Genomic DNA, 17,600 nt, shown 5'->3' on the forward strand with positions numbered 1-17,600 from the left:
AATTTGGTCAAAGAATTGCTTTGCAACACAGATTACCAAAATCAAACAAGTTAACAGGTAAACACTGACATTTTCCTAAAGGTTTTTTAAGTTTTATGAAAATATTAGGGATGTAGGCTTTATAGCAATTTCTCATTGGACTATGGATGTTCGGATTTCAATGATTCATTTTAAACATGTGAGATATAATTTTTATATGCAGATATGCAAATATCCTTTATTGTATCAATTTGGTCAAAGATTTTTTTCCAACACAGATTACCAAAATTGAACAAGTTAAGAGGTAAATACTTACATTTTCCAAAAGGATACCTTTTACTATGCACCAAAAACCTAAAAAACCTATAACTATGTGTACATCATGCACAGAATTGTTTATGTTGTATTTATTTTCCTATGGGAATTACATTTAGAAATGTGCATTCTTTACAACATTGTCATCCATTGAATTCAAGCAGAGTTTGAAGATTTCAAATAGTGACAAAAAGAATGACTTGACCATGAAGGGACACGAGCCCTCAATCTTCTGATCAGAAGTCAGACGCCTCATCCATTATGCCACGCTGTCATCTATGTCGAAATTGTCAAACCTGTGGAAGTTGTGGTAATAGTAACCTCAAGTATAACATTCAAAATTTAGAAGCTTTTTCTAGAGGTATGTTTTGGAAAAACTTGCATATGAATTACAAAATGAAATCCAACATATTTTAGTGATTTATGTTGAGTGAACATTACAAAGTATACCTTTCACATAGCCTAGATTTTGTAAAATCCTTAACTTAGCTGAGAAATAACTTAACTTTTCTATAGGCATGCTATAAAGTTTTATAAAAAGATTAGGGATGTAGGCATTAGAGCAATTTCTCATTGAACTATGGGTGTTCTGATTTCACTGATTCCTTCTAAACATGTGAGATGTATTTTTTATATGCAGATATGCAAATAACCATTATAGTATCAATTTGGTCAAAGAACTGCTTTGCAACACAGATTACCAAAATCAAACAAGTTAACAGGTAAACACTTACATTTTCCTAAAGGTTTTTTAAGTTTTATGAAAATATTAGGGATGTAGGCTTTATAGCAATTTCTCATTGGACTATGGATGTTCGGATTTCAATGATTCATTTTAAACATGTGAGATATAATTTTTATATGCAGATATGCAAATATCCTTTATTGTATCAATTTGGTCAAAGATTTTTTTCCAACACAGATTACCAAAATTGAACAAGTTAAGAGGTAAATACTTACATTTTCCAAAAGGATACCTTTTACTATGCACCAAAAACCTAAAAAACTTATAACTATGTATACATCATGCACATCATTGTTTATGTTGTATTTATTTTCCTATGGGAATTACATTTAGAAATGTACATTCTTTACAACATTGTCATCCATTGAATTCATGCAGAGTTTGAAGATTTCAAATAGTGACAAAAAGAATGACTTGACCACGAAGGGACACGAACCCTCAATCTTCTGATCAGATGTCAGACGCCTCATCCATTATGCCATGCTGTCATCTATGTTGAAATTGTCGAACCTGTGGAAGGTGTGGTAATAGTAACCTCAAGTATAACATTCAAAATTTAGAAGCTTTTTCTAGAGGTATGTTTTGGAAAAACTTGCATATGAATTACAAAATAAAATCCAACATATTTTAGTGATTTATGTTGAGTGAACATTACAAAGTATACCTTTCACATAGCCTAGATTTTGTAAAATCCTTAACTTAGCTGAGAAATAACTTAACTTTTCTATAGGCATGCTATAAAGTTTTATAAAAAGATTAGGGATGTAGGCATTAGAGCAATTTCTCATTGAGCTATGGCTGTTCTGATTTCAGTGATTCCTTCTAAACATGTGAGATGTATTTTTTATATGCAGATATGCAAATAACCATTATAGTATCAATTTGGTCAAAGAATTGCTTTGCAACACAGATTACCAAAATCAAACAAGTTAACAGGTAAACACTGACATTTTCCAAAAGGTTTTTTAAGTTTTATGAAAATATTAGGGATGTAGGCTTTATAGCAATTTCTCATTGGACTATGGATGTTCGGATTTCAATGATTCATTTTAAACATGTGAGATATAATTTTTATATGCAGATATGCAAATATCCTTTATTGTATCAATTTGGTCAAAGATTTTTTTCCAACACAGATTACCAAAATTGAACAAGTTAAGAGGTAAATACTTACATTTTCCAAAAGGATACCTTTTACTATGCACCAAAAAAATAAAAAAATTATAACTATGTGTACATCATGCACATCATTGTTTATGTTGTATTTATTTTCCTATGGGAATTACATTTAGAAATGTGCATTCTTTACAACATTGTCATCCATTGAATTCAAGCAGAGTTTGAAGATTTCAAATAGTGACAAAAAGAATGACTTAACCATGAAGGGACACGAGCCCTCAATCTTCTGATCAGAAGTCAGACGCCTCATCCATTATGCCACGCTGTCATCTATGTCGAAATTGTCAAACCTGTGGAAGTTGTGGTAATAGTAACCTCAAGTATAACATTCAAAATTTAGAAGCTTTTTCTAGAGGTATGTTTTGGAAAAACTTGCATATGAATTACAAAATAAAATCCAACATATTTTAGTGATTTATGTTGAGTGAACATTACAAAGTATACCTTTCACATAGCCTAGATTTTGTAAAATCCTTAACTTAGCTGAGAAATAACTTAACTTTTCTATAGGCATGCTATAAAGTTTTATAAAAAGATTAGGGATGTAGGCATTAGAGCAATTTCTCATTGAGCTATGGCTGTTCTGATTTCAGTGATTCCTTCTAAACATGTGAGATGTATTTTTTATATGCAGATATGCAAATAACCATTATAGTATCAATTTGGTCAAAGAATTGCTTTGCAACACAGATTACCAAAATCAAACAAGTTAACAGGTAAACACTGACATTTTCCTAAAGGTTTTTTAAGTTTTATGAAAATATTAGGGATGTAGGCTTTATAGCAATTTCTCATTGGACTATGGATGTTCGGATTTCAATGATTCATTTTAAACATGTGAGATATAATTTTTATATGCAGATATGCAAATATCCTTTATTGTATCAATTTGGTCAAAGATTTTTTTCCAACACAGATTACCAAAATTGAACAAGTTAAGAGGTAAATACTTACATTTTCCAAAAGGATACCTTTTACTATGCACCAAAAACCTAAAAAACCTATAACTATGTGTACATCATGCACATAATTGTTTATGTTGTATTTATTTTCCTATGGGAATTACATTTAGAAATGTGCATTCTTTACAACATTGTCATCCATTGAATTCAAGCAGAGTTTGAAGATTTCAAATAGTGACAAAAAGAATGACTTGACCATGAAGGGACACGAGCCCTCAATCTTCTGATCAGAAGTCAGACGCCTCATCCATTATGCCACGCTGTCATCTATGTCGAAATTGTCAAACCTGTGGAAGTTGTGGTAATAGTAACCTCAAGTATAACATTCAAATTTTAGAAGCTTTTTCTAGAGGTATGTTTTGGAAAAACTTGCATATGAATTACAAAATGAAATCCAACATATTTTAGTGATTTATGTTGAGTGAACATTACAAAGTATACCTTTCACATAGCCTAGATTTTGTAAAATCCTTAACTTAGCTGAGAAATAACTTAACTTTTCTATAGGCATGCTATAAAGTTTTATAAAAAGATTAGGGATGTAGGCATTAGAGCAATTTCTCATTGAACTATGGGTGTTCTGATTTCACTGATTCCTTCTAAACATGTGAGATGTATTTTTTATATGCAGATATGCAAATAACCATTATAGTATCAATTTGGTCAAAGAACTGCTTTGCAACACAGATTACCAAAATCAAACAAGTTAACAGGTAAACACTTACATTTTCCTAAAGGTTTTTTAAGAATTATGAAAATATTAGGGATGTAGGCTTTATAGCAATTTCTCATTGGACTATGGATGTTCGGATTTCAATGATTCATTTTAAACATGTGAGATATAATTTTTATATTCAGATATGTAATATCCTTTATTGTATCAATTTGGTCAAAGATTTTTTTCCAACACAGATTACCAAAATTGAACAAGTTAACAGGTAAATACTTACCTTTTCCAAAAGGATACCTTTTACTATGCACCAAAAACCTAAAAAAAACTATAACTATGTGTACATCATGCACATCATTGTTTATGTTGTATTTATTTTCCTATGGGAATTACATTTAGAAATGTACATTCTTTACAACATTGTCATCCATTGAATTCATGCAGAGTTTGAAGATTTCAAATTGTGACAAAATGAAAGACTCGACCACGAAGGGACTCGAACCCTCAATCTTCTGATCCGAAGTCAGACGCCTTATCCATTAGGCCACGCGGTCATCTTTATAGAAGTTGTCGAACCTGTGGAAGGTGTGGTAAAAGTAACCTCAAGTATAACATTCAAAATTTAGAAGTTTTTTCTAGATATATGTTTTGGAAAAACTTGCATATGAATTACAAAATGAAATCCAACATATTTTAGTGATTTATGTTGAGTGAACATTACAAAGTATACCTTTCACATATCCTAGATTTTGTAAAATCCTTAACTTAGCTGAGAAATAACTTAACTTTTCTATAGGCATGCTATAAAGTTTTATAAAAAGATTAGGGATGTAGGCATTAGAGCAATTTCTCATTGAGCTATGGCTGTTCTGATTTCACTGATTCCTTCTAAACATGTGAGATGTATTTTTTATATGCAGATATGCAAATAACCATTATAGTATCAATTTGGTCAAAGAATTGCTTTGCAACACAGATTACCAAAATCAAACAAGTTAACAAGTAAACACTGACATTTTCCTAAAGGTTTTTTAAGTTTTATGAAAATATTAGGGATGTAGGCTTTATAGCAATTTCTCATTGGACTATGGATGTTCGGATTTCAATGATTCATTTTAAACATGTGAGATATAATTTTTATATGCAGATATGCAAATATCCTTTATTGTATCAATTTGGTCAAAGATTTTTTTCCAACACAGATTACCAAAATTGAACAAGTTAAGAGGTAAATACTTACATTTTCCAAAAGGATACCTTTTACTATGTACCAAAAAAATAAAAAAATTATAACTATGTGTACATCATGCACATCATTGTTTATGTTGTATTTATTTTCCTATGGGAATTACATTTAGAAATGTGCATTCTTTACAACATTGTCATCCATTGAATTCAAGCAGAGTTTGAAGATTTCAAATAGTGACAAAAAGAATGACTTGACCATGAAGGGACACGAGCCCTCAATCTTCTGATCAGAAGTCAGACGCCTCATCCATTATGCCACGCTGTCATCTATGTCGAAATTGTCAAACCTGTGGAAGTTGTGGTAATAGTAACCTCAAGTATAACATTCAAATTTTAGAAGCTTTTTCTAGAGGTATGTTTTGGAAAAACTTGCATATGAATTACAAAATGAAATCCAACATATTTTAGTGATTTATGTTGAGTGAACATTACAAAGTATACCTTTCACATAGCCTAGATTTTGTAAAATCCTTAACTTAGCTGAGAAATAACTTAACTTTTCTATAGGCATGCTATAAAGTTTTATAAAAAGATTAGGGATGTAGGCATTAGAGCAATTTCTCATTGAACTATGGGTGTTCTGATTTCACTGATTCCTTCTAAACATGTGAGATGTATTTTTTATATGCAGATATGCAAATAACCATTATAGTATCAATTTGGTCAAAGAACTGCTTTGCAACACAGATTACCAAAATCAAACAAGTTAACAGGTAAACACTTACATTTTCCTAAAGGTTTTTTAAGAATTATGAAAATATTAGGGATGTAGGCTTTATAGCAATTTCTCATTGGACTATGGATGTTCGGATTTCAATGATTCATTTTAAACATGTGAGATATAATTTTTATATTCAGATATGTAATATCCTTTATTGTATCAATTTGGTCAAAGATTTTTTTCCAACACAGATTACCAAAATTGAACAAGTTAACAGGTAAATACTTACCTTTTCCAAAAGGATACCTTTTACTATGCACCAAAAACCTAAAAAAAACTATAACTATGTGTACATCATGCACATCATTGTTTATGTTGTATTTATTTTCCTATGGGAATTACATTTAGAAATGTACATTCTTTACAACATTGTCATCCATTGAATTCATGCAGAGTTTGAAGATTTCAAATTGTGACAAAATGAAAGACTTGACCACGAAGGGACTCGAACCCTCAATCTTCTGATCCGAAGTCAGACGCCTTATCCATTAGGCCACGCGGTCATCTTTATAGAAGTTGTCGAACCTGTGGAAGGTGTGGTAAAAGTAACCTCAAGTATAACATTCAAAATTTAGAAGTTTTTTCTAGATATATGTTTTGGAAAAACTTGCATATGAATTACAAAATGAAATCCAACATATTTTAGTGATTTATGTTGAGTGAACATTACAAAGTATACCTTTCACATAGCCTAGATTTTGTAAAATCCTTAACTTAGCTGAGAAATAACTTAACTTTTCTATAGGCATGCTATAAAGTTTTATAAAAAGATTAGGGATGTAGGCATTAGAGCAATTTCTCATTGAACTATGGGTGTTCTGATTTCACTGATTCCTTCTAAACATGTGAGATGTATTTTTTATATGCAGATATGCAAATAACCATTATAGTATCAATTTGGTCAAAGAATTGCTTTGCATCACAGATTACCAATATCAAACAAGTTAACAGGTAATCACTGACATTTTCCTAAAGGTTTTTTAAGTTTTATGAAAATATTAGGGATGTAGGCTTTATAGCAATTTCTCATTGGACTATGGATGTTCGGATTTCAATGATTCATTTTAAACATGTGAGATATAATTTTTATATGCAGATATGCAAATATCCTTTATTGTATCAATTTGGTCAAAGATTTTTTTCCAACACAGATTACCAAAATTGAACAAGTTAAGAGGTAAATACTTACATTTTCCAAAAGGATACCTTTTACTATGCACCAAAAACCTAAAAAACTTATAACTATGTATACATCATGCACATCATTGTTTATGTTGTATTTATTTTCCTATGGGAATTACATTTAGAAATGTACATTCTTTACAACATTGTCATCCATTGAATTCATGCAGAGTTTGAAGATTTCAAATAGTGACAAAAAGAATGACTTGACCACGAAGGGACACGAACCCTCAATCTTCTGATCAGAAGTCAGACGCCTCATCCATTATGCCACGCTGTCATCTATGTCGAAATTGTCGAACCTGTGGAAGGTGTGGTAATAGTAACCTCAAGTATAACATTCAAAATTTAGTAGCTTTTTCTAGAGGTATGTTTTGGAAAAACTTGCATATGAATTACAAAATAAAATCCAACATATTTTAGTGATTTATGTTGAGTGAACATTACAAAGTATACCTTTCACATAGCCTAGATTTTGTAAAATCCTTAACTTAGCTGAGAAATAACTTAACTTTTCTATAGGCATGCTATAAAGTTTTATAAAAAGATTAGGGATGTAGGCATTAGAGCAATTTCTCATTGAGCTATGGCTGATCTGATTTCAGTGATTCCTTCTAAACATGTGAGATGTATTTTTTATATGCAGATATGCAAATAACCATTATAGTATCAATTTGGTCAAAGAATTGCTTTGCAACACAGATTACCAAAATCAAACAAGTTAACAGGTAAACACTGACATTTTCCTAAAGGTTTTTTAAGTTTTATGAAAATATTAGGGATGTAGGCTTTATAGCAATTTCTCATTGGACTATGGATGTTCGGATTTCAATGATTCATTTTAAACATGTGAGATATAATTTTTATATGCAGATATGCAAATATCCTTTATTGTATCAATTTGGTCAAAGATTTTTTTCCAACACAGATTACCAAAATTGAACAAGTTAAGAGGTAAATACTTACATTTTCCAAAAGGATACCTTTTACTATGCACCAAAAACCTAAAAAACCTATAACTATGTGTACATCATGCACATAATTGTTTATGTTGTATTTATTTTCCTATGGGAATTACATTTAGAAATGTGCATTCTTTACAACATTGTCATCCATTGAATTCAAGCAGAGTTTGAAGATTTCAAATAGTGACAAAAAGAATGACTTGACCATGAAGGGACACGAGCCCTCAATCTTCTGATCAGAAGTCAGACGCCTCATCCATTATGCCACGCTGTCATCTATGTCGAAATTGTCAAACCTGTGGAAGTTGTGGTAATAGTAACCTCAAGTATAACATTCAAAATTTAGAAGCTTTTTCTAGAGGTATGTTTTGGAAAAACTTGCATATGAATTACAAAATGAAATCCAACATATTTTAGTGATTTATGTTGAGTGAACATTACAAAGTATACCTTTCACATAGCCTAGATTTTGTAAAATCCTTAACTTAGCTGAGAAATAACTTAACTTTTCTATAGGCATGCTATAAAGTTTTATAAAAAGATTAGGGATGTAGGCATTAGAGCAATTTCTCATTGAACTATGGGTGTTCTGATTTCACTGATTCCTTCTAAACATGTGAGATGTATTTTTTATATGCAGATATGCAAATAACCATTATAGTATCAATTTGGTCAAAGAACTGCTTTGCAACACAGATTACCAAAATCAAACAAGTTAACAGGTAAACACTTACATTTTCCTAAAGGTTTTTTAAGTTTTATGAAAATATTAGGGATGTAGGCTTTATAGCAATTTCTCATTGGACTATGGATGTTCGGATTTCAATGATTCATTTTAAACATGTGAGATATAATTTTTATATGCAGATATGCAAATATCCTTTATTGTATCAATTTGGTCAAAGATTTTTTTCCAACACAGATTACCAAAATTGAACAAGTTAAGAGGTAAATACTTACAATTTCCAAAAGGATACCTTTTACTATGCACCAAAAACCTAAAAAACTTATAACTATGTATACATCATGCACATCATTGTTTATGTTGTATTTATTTTCCTATGGGAATTACATTTAGAAATGTACATTCTTTACAACATTGTCATCCATTGAATTCATGCAGAGTTTGAAGATTTCAAATAGTGACAAAAAGAATGACTTGACCACGAAGGGACACGAACCCTCAATCTTCTGATCAGATGTCAGACGCCTCATCCATTATGCCATGCTGTCATCTATGTTGAAATTGTCGAACCTGTGGAAGGTGTGGTAATAGTAACCTCAAGTATAACATTCAAAATTTAGAAGCTTTTTCTAGAGGTATGTTTTGGAAAAACTTGCATATGAATTACAAAATAAAATCCAACATATTTTAGTGATTTATGTTGAGTGAACATTACAAAGTATACCTTTCACATAGCCTAGATTTTGTAAAATCCTTAACTTAGCTGAGAAATAACTTAACTTTTCTATAGGCATGCTATAAAGTTTTATAAAAAGATTAGGGATGTAGGCATTAGAGCAATTTCTCATTGAGCTATGGCTGTTCTGATTTCAGTGATTCCTTCTAAACATGTGAGATGTATTTTTTATATGCAGATATGCAAATAACCATTATAGTATCAATTTGGTCAAAGAATTGCTTTGCAACACAGATTACCAAAATCAAACAAGTTAACAGGTAAACACTGACATTTTCCAAAAGGTTTTTTAAGTTTTATGAAAATATTAGGGATGTAGGCTTTATAGCAATTTCTCATTGGACTATGGATGTTCGGATTTCAATGATTCATTTTAAACATGTGAGATATAATTTTTATATGCAGATATGCAAATATCCTTTATTGTATCAATTTGGTCAAAGATTTTTTTCCAACACAGATTACCAAAATTGAACAAGTTAAGAGGTAAATACTTACATTTTCCAAAAGGATACCTTTTACTATGCACCAAAAAAATAAAAAAATTATAACTATGTGTACATCATGCACATCATTGTTTATGTTGTATTTATTTTCCTATGGGAATTACATTTAGAAATGTGCATTCTTTACAACATTGTCATCCATTGAATTCAAGCAGAGTTTGAAGATTTCAAATAGTGACAAAAAGAATGACTTAACCATGAAGGGACACGAGCCCTCAATCTTCTGATCAGAAGTCAGACGCCTCATCCATTATGCCACGCTGTCATCTATGTCGAAATTGTCAAACCTGTGGAAGTTGTGGTAATAGTAACCTCAAGTATAACATTCAAAATTTAGAAGCTTTTTCTAGAGGTATGTTTTGGAAAAACTTGCATATGAATTACAAAATAAAATCCAACATATTTTAGTGATTTATGTTGAGTGAACATTACAAAGTATACCTTTCACATAGCCTAGATTTTGTAAAATCCTTAACTTAGCTGAGAAATAACTTAACTTTTCTATAGGCATGCTATAAAGTTTTATAAAAAGATTAGGGATGTAGGCATTAGAGCAATTTCTCATTGAGCTATGGCTGTTCTGATTTCAGTGATTCCTTCTAAACATGTGAGATGTATTTTTTATATGCAGATATGCAAATAACCATTATAGTATCAATTTGGTCAAAGAATTGCTTTGCAACACAGATTACCAAAATCAAACAAGTTAACAGGTAAACACTGACATTTTCCTAAAGGTTTTTTAAGTTTTATGAAAATATTAGGGATGTAGGCTTTATAGCAATTTCTCATTGGACTATGGATGTTCGGATTTCAATGATTCATTTTAAACATGTGAGATATAATTTTTATATGCAGATATGCAAATATCCTTTATTGTATCAATTTGGTCAAAGATTTTTTTCCAACACAGATTACCAAAATTGAACAAGTTAAGAGGTAAATACTTACATTTTCCAAAAGGATACCTTTTACTATGCACCAAAAACCTAAAAAACCTATAACTATGTGTACATCATGCACATAATTGTTTATGTTGTATTTATTTTCCTATGGGAATTACATTTAGAAATGTGCATTCTTTACAACATTGTCATCCATTGAATTCAAGCAGAGTTTGAAGATTTCAAATAGTGACAAAAAGAATGACTTGACCATGAAGGGACACGAGCCCTCAATCTTCTGATCAGAAGTCAGACGCCTCATCCATTATGCCACGCTGTCATCTATGTCGAAATTGTCAAACCTGTGGAAGTTGTGGTAATAGTAACCTCAAGTATAACATTCAAATTTTAGAAGCTTTTTCTAGAGGTATGTTTTGGAAAAACTTGCATATGAATTACAAAATGAAATCCAACATATTTTAGTGATTTATGTTGAGTGAACATTACAAAGTATACCTTTCACATAGCCTAGATTTTGTAAAATCCTTAACTTAGCTGAGAAATAACTTAACTTTTCTATAGGCATGCTATAAAGTTTTATAAAAAGATTAGGGATGTAGGCATTAGAGCAATTTCTCATTGAACTATGGGTGTTCTGATTTCACTGATTCCTTCTAAACATGTGAGATGTATTTTTTATATGCAGATATGCAAATAACCATTATAGTATCAATTTGGTCAAAGAACTGCTTTGCAACACAGATTACCAAAATCAAACAAGTTAACAGGTAAACACTTACATTTTCCTAAAGGTTTTTTAAGAATTATGAAAATATTAGGGATGTAGGCTTTATAGCAATTTCTCATTGGACTATGGATGTTCGGATTTCAATGATTCATTTTAAACATGTGAGATATAATTTTTATATTCAGATATGTAATATCCTTTATTGTATCAATTTGGTCAAAGATTTTTTTCCAACACAGATTACCAAAATTGAACAAGTTAACAGGTAAATACTTACCTTTTCCAAAAGGATACCTTTTACTATGCACCAAAAACCTAAAAAAAACTATAACTATGTGTACATCATGCACATCATTGTTTATGTTGTATTTATTTTCCTATGGGAATTACATTTAGAAATGTACATTCTTTACAACATTGTCATCCATTGAATTCATGCAGAGTTTGAAGATTTCAAATTGTGACAAAATGAAAGACTCGACCACGAAGGGACTCGAACCCTCAATCTTCTGATCCGAAGTCAGACGCCTTATCCATTAGGCCACGCGGTCATCTTTATAGAAGTTGTCGAACCTGTGGAAGGTGTGGTAAAAGTAACCTCAAGTATAACATTCAAAATTTAGAAGTTTTTTCTAGATATATGTTTTGGAAAAACTTGCATATGAATTACAAAATGAAATCCAACATATTTTAGTGATTTATGTTGAGTGAACATTACAAAGTATACCTTTCACATATCCTAGATTTTGTAAAATCCTTAACTTAGCTGAGAAATAACTTAACTTTTCTATAGGCATGCTATAAAGTTTTATAAAAAGATTAGGGATGTAGGCATTAGAGCAATTTCTCATTGAGCTATGGCTGTTCTGATTTCACTGATTCCTTCTAAACATGTGAGATGTATTTTTTATATGCAGATATGCAAATAACCATTATAGTATCAATTTGGTCAAAGAATTGCTTTGCAACACAGATTACCAAAATCAAACAAGTTAACAAGTAAACACTGACATTTTCCTAAAGGTTTTTTAAGTTTTATGAAAATATTAGGGATGTAGGCTTTATAGCAATTTCTCATTGGACTATGGATGTTCGGATTTCAATGATTCATTTTAAACATGTGAGATATAATTTTTATATGCAGATATGCAAATATCCTTTATTGTATCAATTTGGTCAAAGATTTTTTTCCAACACAGATTACCAAAATTGAACAAGTTAAGAGGTAAATACTTACATTTTCCAAAAGGATACCTTTTACTATGTACCAAAAAAATAAAAAAATTATAACTATGTGTACATCATGCACATCATTGTTTATGTTGTATTTATTTTCCTATGGGAATTACATTTAGAAATGTGCATTCTTTACAACATTGTCATCCATTGAATTCAAGCAGAGTTTGAAGATTTCAAATAGTGACAAAAAGAATGACTTGACCATGAAGGGACACGAGCCCTCAATCTTCTGATCAGAAGTCAGATGCCTCATCCATTATGCCACGCTGTCATCTATGTCGAAATTGTCAAACCTGTGGAAGTTGTGGTAATAGTAACCTCAAGTATAACATTCAAAATTTAGAAGCTTTTTCTAGAGGTATGTTTTGGAAAAACTTGCATATGAATTACAAAATGAAATCCAACATATTTTAGTGATTTATGTTGAGTGAACATTACAAAGTATACCTTTCACATAGCCTAGATTTTGTAAAATCCTTAACTTAGCTGAGAAATAACTTAACTTTTCTATAGGCATGCTATAAAGTTTTATAAAAAGATTAGGGATGTAGGCATTAGAGCAATTTCTCATTGAACTATGGGTGTTCTGATTTCACTGATTCCTTCTAAACATGTGAGATGTATTTTTTATATGCAGATATGCAAATAACCATTATAGTATCAATTTGGTCAAAGAACTGCTTTGCAACACAGATTACCAAAATCAAACAAGTTAACAGGTAAACACTTACATTTTCCTAAAGGTTTTTTAAGAATTATGAAAATATTAGGGATGTAGGCTTTATAGCAATTTCTCATTGGACTATGGATGTTCGGATTTCAATGATTCATTTTAAACATGTGAGATATAATTTTTATATGCAGATATGTAATATCCTTTATTGTATCAATTTGGTCAAAGATTTTTTTCCAACACAGATTACCAAAATTGAACAAGTTAACAGGTAAATACTTACCTTTTCCAAAAGGATACCTTTTACTATGCACCAAAAACCTAAAAAAAACTATAACTATGTGTACATCATGCACATCATTGTTTATGTTGTATTTATTTTCCTATGGGAATTACATTTAGAAATGTACATTCTTTACAACATTGTCATCCATTGAATTCATGCAGAGTTTGAAGATTTCAAATTGTGACAAAATGAATGACTCGACCTCGAAGGGACTCGAACCCTCAATCTTCTGATCCGAAGTCAGACGCCTTATCCATTAGGCCACGCGGTCATCTTTATAGAAGTTGTCGAACCTGTGGAAGGTGTGGTAAAAGTAACCTCAAGTATAACATTCAAAATTTAGAAGTTTTTTCTAGATATATGTTTTGGAAAAACTTGCATATGAATTACAAAATGAAATCCAACATATTTTAGTGATTTATGTTGAGTGAACATTACAAAGTATACCTTTCACATAGCCTAGATTTTGTAAAATCCTTAACTTAGCTGAGAAATAACTTAACTTTTCTATAGGCATGCTATAAAGTTTTATAAAAAGATTAGGGATGTAGGCATTAGAGCAATTTCTCATTGAACTATGGGTGTTCTGATTTCACTGATTCCTTCTAAACATGTGAGATGTATTTTTTATATGCAGATATGCAAATAACCATTATAGTATCAATTTGGTCAAAGAATTGCTTTGCAACACAGATTACCAATATCAAACAAGTTAACAGGTAATCACTGACATTTTCCTAAAGGTTTTTTAAGTTTTATGAAAATATTAGGGATGTAGGCTTTATAGCAATTTCTCATTGGACTATGGATGTTCGGATTTCAATGATTCATTTTAAACATGTGAGATATAATTTTTATATGCAGATATGCAAATATCCTTTATTGTATCAATTTGGTCAAAGATTTTTTTCCAACACAGATTACCAAAATTGAACAAGTTAAGAGGTAAATACTTACATTTTCCAAAAGGATACCTTTTACTATGCACCAAAAACCTAAAAAACTTATAACTATGTATACATCATGCACATCATTGTTTATGTTGTATTTATTTTCCTATGGGAATTACATTTAGAAATGTACATTCTTTACAACATTGTCATCCATTGAATTCATGCAGAGTTTGAAGATTTCAAATAGAGACAAAAAGAATGACTTGACCACGAAGGGACACGAACCCTCAATCTTCTGATCAGATGTCAGACGCCTCATCCATTATGCCATGCTGTCATCTATGTTGAAATTGTCGAACCTGTGGAAGGTGTGGTAATAGTAACCTCAAGTATAACATTCAAAATTTAGAAGCTTTTTCTAGAGGTATGTTTTGGAAAAACTTGCATATGAATTACAAAATAAAATCCAACATATTTTAGTGATTTATGTTGAGTGAACATTACAAAGTATACCTTTCACATAGCCTAGATTTTGTAAAATCCTTAACTTAGCTGAGAAATAACTTAACTTTTCTATAGGCATGCTATAAAGTTTTATAAAAAGATTAGGGATGTAGGCATTAGAGCAATTTCTCATTGAGCTATGGCTGTTCTGATTTCAGTGATTCCTTCTAAACATGTGAGATGTATTTTTTATATGCAGATATGCAAATAACCATTATAGTATCAATTTGGTCAAAGAATTGCTTTGCAACACAGATTACCAAAATCAAACAAGTTAACAGGTAAACACTGACATTTTCCAAAAGGTTTTTTAAGTTTTATGAAAATATTAGGGATGTAGGCTTTATAGCAATTTCTCATTGGACTATGGATGTTCGGATTTCAATGATTCATTTTAAACATGTGAGATATAATTTTTATATGCAGATATGCAAATATCCTTTATTGTATCAATTTGGTCAAAGATTTTTTTCCAACACAGATTACCAAAATTGAACAAGTTAAGAGGTAAATACTTACATTTTCCAAAAGGATACCTTTTACTATGCACCAAAAAAATAAAAAAATGATAACTATGTGTACATCATGCACATCATTGTTTATGTTGTATTTATTTTCCTATGGGAATTACATTTAGAAATGTGCATTCTTTACAACATTGTCATCCATTGAATTCAAGCAGAGTTTGAAGATTTCAAATAGTGACAAAAAGAATGACTTAACCATGAAGGGACACGAGCCCTCAATCTTCTGATCAGAAGTCAGACGCCTCATCCATTATGCCACGCTGTCATCTATGTCGAAATTGTCAAACCTGTGGAAGTTGTGGTAATAGTAACCTCAAGTATAACATTCAAAATTTAGAAGCTTTTTCTAGAGGTATGTTTTGGAAAAACTTGCATATGAATTACAAAATGAAATCCAACATATTTTAGTGATTTATGTTGAGTGAACATTACAAAGTATACCTTTCACATAGCCTAGATTTTGTAAAATCCTTAACTTAGCTGAGAAATAACTTAACTTTTCTATAGGCATGCTATAAAGTTTTATAAAAAGATTAGGGATGTAGGCATTAGAGCAATTTCTCATTGAACTATGGGTGTTCTGATTTCACTGATTCCTTCTAAACATGTGAGATGTATTTTTTATATGCAGATATGCAAATAACCATTATAGTATCAATTTGGTCAAAGAACTGCTTTGCAACACAGATTACCAAAATCAAACAAGTTAACAGGTAAACACTTACATTTTCCTAAAGGTTTTTTAAGAATTATGAAAATATTAGGGATGTAGGCTTTATAGCAATTTCTCATTGGACTATGGATGTTCGGATTTCAATGATTCATTTTAAACATGTGAGATATAATTTTTATATGCAGATATGTAATATCCTTTATTGTATCAATTTGGTCAAAGATTTTTTTCCAACACAGATTACCAAAATTGAACAAGTTAACAGGTAAATACTTACCTTTTCCAAAAGGATACCTTTTACTATGCACCAAAAACCTAAAAAAACTATAACTATGTGTACATCATGCACATCATTGTTTATGTTGTATTTATTTTCCTATGGGAATTACATTTAGAAATGTACATTCTTTACAACATTGTCATCCATTGAATTCATGCAGAGTTTGAAGATTTCAAATTGTGACAAAATGAATGACTCGACCTCGAAGGGACTCGAACCCTCAATCTTCTGATCCGAAGTCAGACGCCTTATCCATTAGGCCACGCGGTCATCTTTATAGAAGTTGTCGAACCTGTGGAAGGTGTGGTAAAAGTAACCTCAAGTATAACATTCAAAATTTAGAAGTTTTTTCTAGATATATGTTTTGGAAAAACTTGCATATGAATTACAAAATGAAATCCAACATATTTTAGTGATTTATGTTGAGTGAACATTACAAAGTATACCTTTCACATAGCCTAGATTTTGTAAAATCCTTAACTTAGCTGAGAAATAACTTAACTTTTCTATAGGCATGCTATAAAGTTTTATAAAAAGATTAGGGATGTAGGCATTAGAGCAATTTCTCATTGAACTATGGGTGTTCTGATTTCACTGATTCCTTCTAAACATGTGAGATGTATTTTTTATATGCAGATATGCAAATAACCATTATAGTATCAATTTGGTCAAAGAATTGCTTTGCAACACAGATTACCAATATCAAACAAGTTAACAGGTAATCACTGACATTTTCCTAAAGGTTTTTTAAGTTTTATGAAAATATTAGGGATGTAGGCTTTATAGCAATTTCTCATTGGACTATGGATGTTCGGATTTCAATGATTCATTTTAAACATGTGAGATATAATTTTTATATGCAGATATGCAAATATCCTTTATTGTATCAATTTGGTCAAAGATTTTTTTCCAACACAGATTACCAAAATTGAACAAGTTAAGAGGTAAATACTTACATTTTCCAAAAGGATACCTTTTACTATGCACCAAAAACCTAAAA

The 17,600-nt window shown here is 30.6% G+C and overlaps 5 non-coding genes across 5 annotated transcripts; all 5 read right to left on the reverse strand.

Moving 5' to 3' along the window:
• Positions 1–4,331: 4,331 nt before the first annotated feature.
• TRNAR-UCG (transfer RNA arginine (anticodon UCG)) lies at positions 4,332–4,404 on the reverse strand. Its single transcript has one exon. It is a non-coding gene; the product is annotated as a tRNA-Arg (tRNA).
• A 1,845-nt stretch (positions 4,405–6,249) lies between these two features.
• On the reverse strand, positions 6,250–6,322 carry TRNAR-UCG (transfer RNA arginine (anticodon UCG)). Its single transcript has one exon. It is a non-coding gene; the product is annotated as a tRNA-Arg (tRNA).
• A 5,681-nt stretch (positions 6,323–12,003) lies between these two features.
• TRNAR-UCG (transfer RNA arginine (anticodon UCG)) lies at positions 12,004–12,076 on the reverse strand. Its single transcript has one exon. It is a non-coding gene; the product is annotated as a tRNA-Arg (tRNA).
• A 1,845-nt stretch (positions 12,077–13,921) lies between these two features.
• TRNAR-UCG (transfer RNA arginine (anticodon UCG)) lies at positions 13,922–13,994 on the reverse strand. Its single transcript has one exon. It is a non-coding gene; the product is annotated as a tRNA-Arg (tRNA).
• Positions 13,995–16,797: 2,803 nt separating this feature from the next.
• TRNAR-UCG (transfer RNA arginine (anticodon UCG)) lies at positions 16,798–16,870 on the reverse strand. The gene has a single exon. It is a non-coding gene; the product is annotated as a tRNA-Arg (tRNA).
• Between the last annotated feature and the right edge of the window lie 730 nt (positions 16,871–17,600).

The sequence above is a fragment of the Taudactylus pleione genome, unplaced genomic scaffold (assembly GCF_031769625.1).
Source record: "Taudactylus pleione unplaced genomic scaffold, aTauple2 ptg000914l, whole genome shotgun sequence".
In the NCBI taxonomy this organism is placed as follows: Eukaryota; Metazoa; Chordata; class Amphibia; order Anura; family Myobatrachidae; genus Taudactylus; species Taudactylus pleione.